At 41.9% G+C, this 6,000-nt stretch overlaps 1 protein-coding gene across 2 annotated transcripts in view; it reads right to left on the reverse strand.

The window, feature by feature from the left end:
• Positions 1-4,552, reverse strand: part of SESTD1 (SEC14 and spectrin domain containing 1) — a 69,444-nt gene extending 64,892 nt beyond the window's left edge. For both annotated transcript variants that reach the window (XM_056861381.1, XM_056861380.1), the window contains exons 1-2: positions 4,470-4,552; positions 2,947-3,051 (exon numbers count right to left, since the gene is read on the reverse strand). The gene's annotated coding sequence lies outside the window, so the exon portion shown is untranslated. The remainder of the gene's footprint in view (positions 1-2,946; positions 3,052-4,469) is intronic.
• Positions 4,553-6,000: the final 1,448 nt, after the last annotated feature.

The following is a 6,000-nucleotide window of genomic DNA, read 5'->3' on the forward strand; positions in this document are numbered from 1 at the left end:
GTCCTTAATTTTTCCTTACTCATCTACTTGCCATAGATATCTTAGAGAGTCTGAATCACTGGTCAGAAGAAACATGAGTTACGCTCATACGAATCAACACCCTTGTTTCACGGACAAAAAGCCAGAAGCAGAAAAAATAATTGGGATTCTTTGAAGACAGACAGGGTTCACATGTGATAGGCTGAATACTTTCTAGATCACTAAAAGGTTGCCTTTCCCGAAGCTGAAAGAAGCCCATGACTCACTAAATTCGCAACACTGCTAGTATCTATTATCCAAAGATTAAGGATTATGACCAGTTACTCTAATGCACATCATCATGCACATCCTCAACTTTCTTGTTAATTCCCGTATGACTAAGGTAGGTCCGGAAGTTATGACGACAAGATGGGGGCATCAAGGGCAAAATGGAGGGAAAGCAAGAGTTAGTATTTTAAAACAAAGAAATAACGGCTAGAAAAGTAACACAAAAATAATGTTTTGGAGGGCAGCCGTGTTAGTCTGCAAGTAGAACAGCTAGATTCGAGCCCAATAGGACCTTAGAGACAAACAAGATTTGGGGGGCGTAAGCTTTCAAGAGACAAAGCTCCCTATTTTCAATGGTAACAATCACTAGCTGCTGGCTGCACGGAGCTTGCAGGAGCGGCCGTGTCAGTTTCAACGGAGCGCGCAGCGGCCGTCCCGTAGCGTTTGGGGGGGGCCCTCGGCTGGAAAAGTAGTCGTGTGCCTGCATATCGGGTTGCCAGGTCCAGTCCGGGAGTTTTGGCGGCCCGTATGCTTTCAAGGATGGTGAAAGAAAAGACGCCTCTCCAGATTGGCAAAAGGACTGTGTACAAGTCTAGACAACAGTGGATTCTGATACTTATTGCTACATTTCTTCACATGCATAATTTAAGAGACCGTCTTTTACTACCCTGAAGGACCTTCTGTACTTTTTAAGGGTAGCTTGCTTTCCACGCAAGAGACGGAAGCTATGCGCATAAGTCCTTTGTAAACAAGAGGAGGATAAAATGCCATCAATTATAAATGCATAGATCGACCTAGTTAAGTATGGAAGTTTGGCCACTTCAAAATATTCCACAGATGCATTGACATCTTAAATATTTATTTTGCACTAACACCTTATTCATTTCAAACTACTTCCAGTTTATATACGCCTCTGAAGTGGAGTTACTTCTGGGATATTAAACCTTGGTCATTGTTACTTTTTTAAGAAGCGTAATCTACTTAAGTCCAAGTTGTAAACTGCACTCCAAGTATCAGTTATATTTTTTACATATTTTCCAAATCCTTCCCATACCCCTAGACACACATTCAAGAGTAAAAGCAGCAAACTGACTTAGAAGCAGGGTGGATAAAAATCAATAATTTTTTTAAAATACAAAATCTGATTTTATTTAAATCAGATTTTTTTATTTAAATCAGATTTTTTTAAATAAAATGTGTTTTGAGGGAAAATCTATTTAAAGATAGTTTTCTATTTAAGATACATTACAGTCTAAAGGTTATTCATCATGAAATAAGGATTAGCTGTTAATTATGTAGCATTTTGGGAATATTTTAATGAAGTTCCTCTATCTATGAGTAAGGTAGGCATGCATGCAAAATGCAGACACTGCAACAAAGAAAACGCAAGGCCTGGTGGCCCGAATGCAACTGGAAATAGATAATTACAAAATTATTGCAGTGTGAACTATGTATTTCAAATTTAACAGTAAAACTAATCTGAAAAGTTATTATTCTAAAAATGAAACCATCTGGTTGTAAATATTAAGATTATACCAGCAAGAATGTGTCTTTCCCATGTAGAAAACCATGATTTAAATCAAGTCTTACTGACTAAGATTTGAATCGATTTGATTTAAATCAAATCCACCCTGCTAAGCAGGGTTTTTGTTTGTTCTCTGCATTGTCCAACCATCCAAGAACAGAAGATGACAACACTCCCTCACCGGACATACAGGACAAACTGAATCACAAACATGCACTGCACAATAGTTCTTGTAATATAGGTTGATTCACAAGTGATCATCATGTGACAGTTGTAGCATCAACTGATGACTTGTGTATGCGTAAATTTTGTCTGTACTACTTGATGAATCATTCAAAATGAAGTCCTACTTGATGAATCATGCAAAATGAAGTCAGGCACTGCCAGAGGGTGAATGAGTGAGGGGCAGAAAACAAAGAGAGAGCTGGAAGAAGCAGGCACCTTTAAGGGCTTCTGTGAGAACCAAACCCAAGCTTGTATAATCAAGTGACAGGACAGAAACTCATATAGCTCCATGTGCAAACCAATCAGCCCTATGTTCAGACTCCAGAAAATTAAAAAAAACAAACCCTGCAAACTACTGCAGGGTGCAACATGCCAAGATCTCCACTGATTACACTGGTCTCTGATAATTAAAAAAATAAATAACACCATACGGATTTCTGGCCAGTTACCATGGAAAATGCCCCAGACTTTTAGAAAATAATTTAATCCGTAACACAGTAGAAATAATACTAGCAAATCTACCTTTTCCCAAAATGATGTCAGCTCTTCAGCTCAGTAAATATATATGCTGATTTTATATCCTAATACACTGCTCTAACCCATGTTTTTTCTAAGACACCAGGTAAATTACAGCCCAGATATTAAATGAAATTTTAAACTGGCAAAGGAGCTTCATGGGCATAAGGTTCGAAGTTTAGTCCTGGCATCTCTACTTGAAAATGTAGTTGCGTTGGGAAAGGGCTTTGCCCAAAACCTTAGAGCCCTGTCAGTTAGAATATGGGTATTATTGGACTAGCTGGACCAACAGTCTGATTCAGCATAAGGAGACCACAAATGGTCATGTATCATCCTGTCCATATCGTCAGTAAGTTCAGATATTATACAGAATGTGTATGTACATAATTGTTTGTTTCAAACACAATAGTCCCACTACTTCACACTTATCATACCTTCATCTCTTTTTATTTTAATTACTGTAATTTCTCTCTTTGTGGATTTATGTGCAAATATTCCAAACTTCAACTTTTCTGAATCACAGCTGCTCATCTTCTCACCTAAAGACAAAAGACAACATTCCACATTCATCTCTTTACAGATGACATCTTTAAGAGTCCAAAATAACCCAACAACTTTCTTTCTATTCACTGGCATCTGGATCTTAAATATTTCTGTAGCAGCATTATGAATCTGCTACGTTAACACGAATTTGTTCTCTGTGATAATGTGAATGAACAATAGTTGGTAGCGCTCTATTCTAGGTTTCTGAAGTCTTGGGACTAGATCATTAGCAACAGCAACACAAATCCAACATGGCTCCTCTATATCCATGGCAACATCAGTCCTTGTTCTTCCAAAACCCACCCAGGCTAATTTCTAGGACTCCTAAAAATAATACTTTCTCCTGTCATCTAACTATTTGCTGAGGTTCCAACCAATGCTCTGGACATGACTGTTGGGCTGCATCCCCCACCGTCCAACATGAATTGAAAGTACACATTATAACACAATCTCCAGCCACTGCGTATTGACCAGGTGAAAGTAACAGTGGTGGGTGAATAGTCAGAAAACTACTGGGCTAAGGCTGCAATCCTGAGGGGGGGATCTCCTTAGGAGCCAGCATGATCCCGCGCCGGCGTAAACACACTGGCATCTCAGCCGCCAGCGCAGCCAGTCCGGGAACTAAATCTCGGAAGAGAGCGGCCGCACCAGTGTGGGGGAGGCATTCCCAGGGGCGGAGCTGCCTTTGGGCAGCTTCCTAATCATGTTCACCCGGGGAACACCCCCTTGAGCGGTGGCGGGGCTACACCACCTTTTGGGGTGACACAGCCTCACTGTTTTCAATGGGGCATTTCCCCCTATTTTTCCTTTTAAAATGTTTAAATACCCTTTTCTTTTCTCCGCGGCGGCCAGGAAGCCTCCAGAGGTGGCGTGGCTCCACTGCTCCCAGCTGCCGTGGACCTACCCCCCCCTTTAGGAATAGGCTGCCTGCCTTTATACGAAGGTGTACAAAACACAAAGCCCACGAAATAGGACCCATCTACCATGGATTTTTCTCAAACAATGCATCCACAACCACCCACATATTAGTAAAATCCCAGGAGTTGTCTGGAAGCTGCATATGGACCCATGGGCCTTACACACTGTGTATCCCTGTAATAATGCCTCCATATTTCCAATTAAGTGACAAATCATTAATGTGCATAGTCAGAACCACAACTAGCTCCAAGCTCTGGACTTTGTCTCCATATAAAACCATGCAAGAACCTATTAAAATGTCACTGCTTGTCATAATCAAAAAGCTTTCTGCCAAGAGGGAAAGCGCTGTCATTTGAGAACAAATATCACACCACAAATCATTAATACGGCTCTTGTTCTAGCATATAATTGAGTTATGCACAAATTCTCTTTTCTATATGGCTCATGCCAATTCCATACACTGGAAAAATGCCTTGAAATGTAAAGTCTTACTTACTGTGTACACTGCAGTTTCCAGTAACATTGGGAATCCTTGCCAATACAGGCTTGAGATCTGACTCAGCTATTCAAACCCTGTGAATTTAAATTAGAAGGTTACACAGATTATTTTGTATTGTTATTCCTAGCAGCTTAACATACAGAATTGTTAAAAAACTTATACTTCAGTAACACAAAACACTGAAATCACAAGAAGAAGAAGAGCTGGTTTTTATATGCCAACTTTCTCTACCACTTAATGAAGACTCAAACCAGCTTACAATCACCTTCCCTTCCCACAATAGACGCCCTGTGAGGTAGGTGGGACTGAGAGAGTTCAGAAAGAACGGTGACTAGCCCAAGGTCACCCAGCCGGCTTCATGTGTAGGAGTAGGGAAACCAACCTGGTTCACCAGATTAGCGTCCGCCGATCACGTGAAGGAATAAGGAATCAAACCCGGTTGTCCAGATTAGAGTCCACCGCTCCAAACCACCACTCTTAACCACTACACCACAGCTGGCTCTCAAAAAGAAGCATACAGGCATTTGTGGACTCGGGCTATAATAACAAGGACTTGCTTATTTCCACCCTCCCCTCTAGTTTACAAGATACTGGGATGGTTGCAATTTATCACAAGCAAAGTTCACAGAATGGGTGTTTGCTGCTCCTTGCGCCCCATGCGGCTGAGGTTGGGAGCGTGTGGGATGCAGTGGGGAATGACAGAAATCTCACCTAGTCCATTCTTGCATGTATAGAGCAGGAACTTGCCAAGAGCAGAGGGGGGGGTCTTGAAAGTGCTCTGTGCTGCCTGGGATGGCAGCGCGGAGGAGTTTAAAGACCCACCACCACCACCGGGCTTCCAGGGAGTCCCTAGAAGTTGGGCGGGGAGGGGTCTTGAAAGTGCTCTGCGCTGTCTGGGATAGCAGCGTGGAGAACTTTCAAGACCCCCCACCCGGCTTCCAGGGACTCTGCTTTAAAGCCTCCTCTAAAAACTTGTTTTCCTCCTCTAAAAACTAGGTGTGTCTTATGGTCAGGTGCATCTTATGGAGCGAAAAATACGGTATTACTCTTCCTACACACTTGACACTGAGAGACACTGTCTTCAGTGTTACTCCTCTGAAGATGCCTGCCACCGCTGCTGGCGAAACGTCAGGAAAAAAATACCAAGACCACGGTCACACAGCCCAGATAACCTACAAGAACCGACAATACTGTATTGGTTAATCCAGGCAAGTGAATTGGACATCAAAATTCCCTCTTGTCATGCTCAAACACAACAACTGGTCTTAGAGTCATTGAGGGCCACATGAAGATCTTGGGTTTGCATGTGGACTTACAACATCTTTATTAGTCCCCACCCCACCTTACACATTAGAAGCACTGATGCTAGTTTACAGCCAAATTTGTACCTGTTATGTTAAAACTGTTGTGGGGGGCAAGATTCAGATTAAGCAGGAACAATATACAGGAAGAGAACATACTAACGCCATCCTAACACCGTGTATACATTAATATCATGATCACACCGACAAGCAAGCATCTCCATATG

Source organism: Euleptes europaea, chromosome 15, assembly GCF_029931775.1.
Source record: "Euleptes europaea isolate rEulEur1 chromosome 15, rEulEur1.hap1, whole genome shotgun sequence".
In the NCBI taxonomy this organism is placed as follows: domain Eukaryota; kingdom Metazoa; phylum Chordata; class Lepidosauria; order Squamata; family Sphaerodactylidae; genus Euleptes; species Euleptes europaea.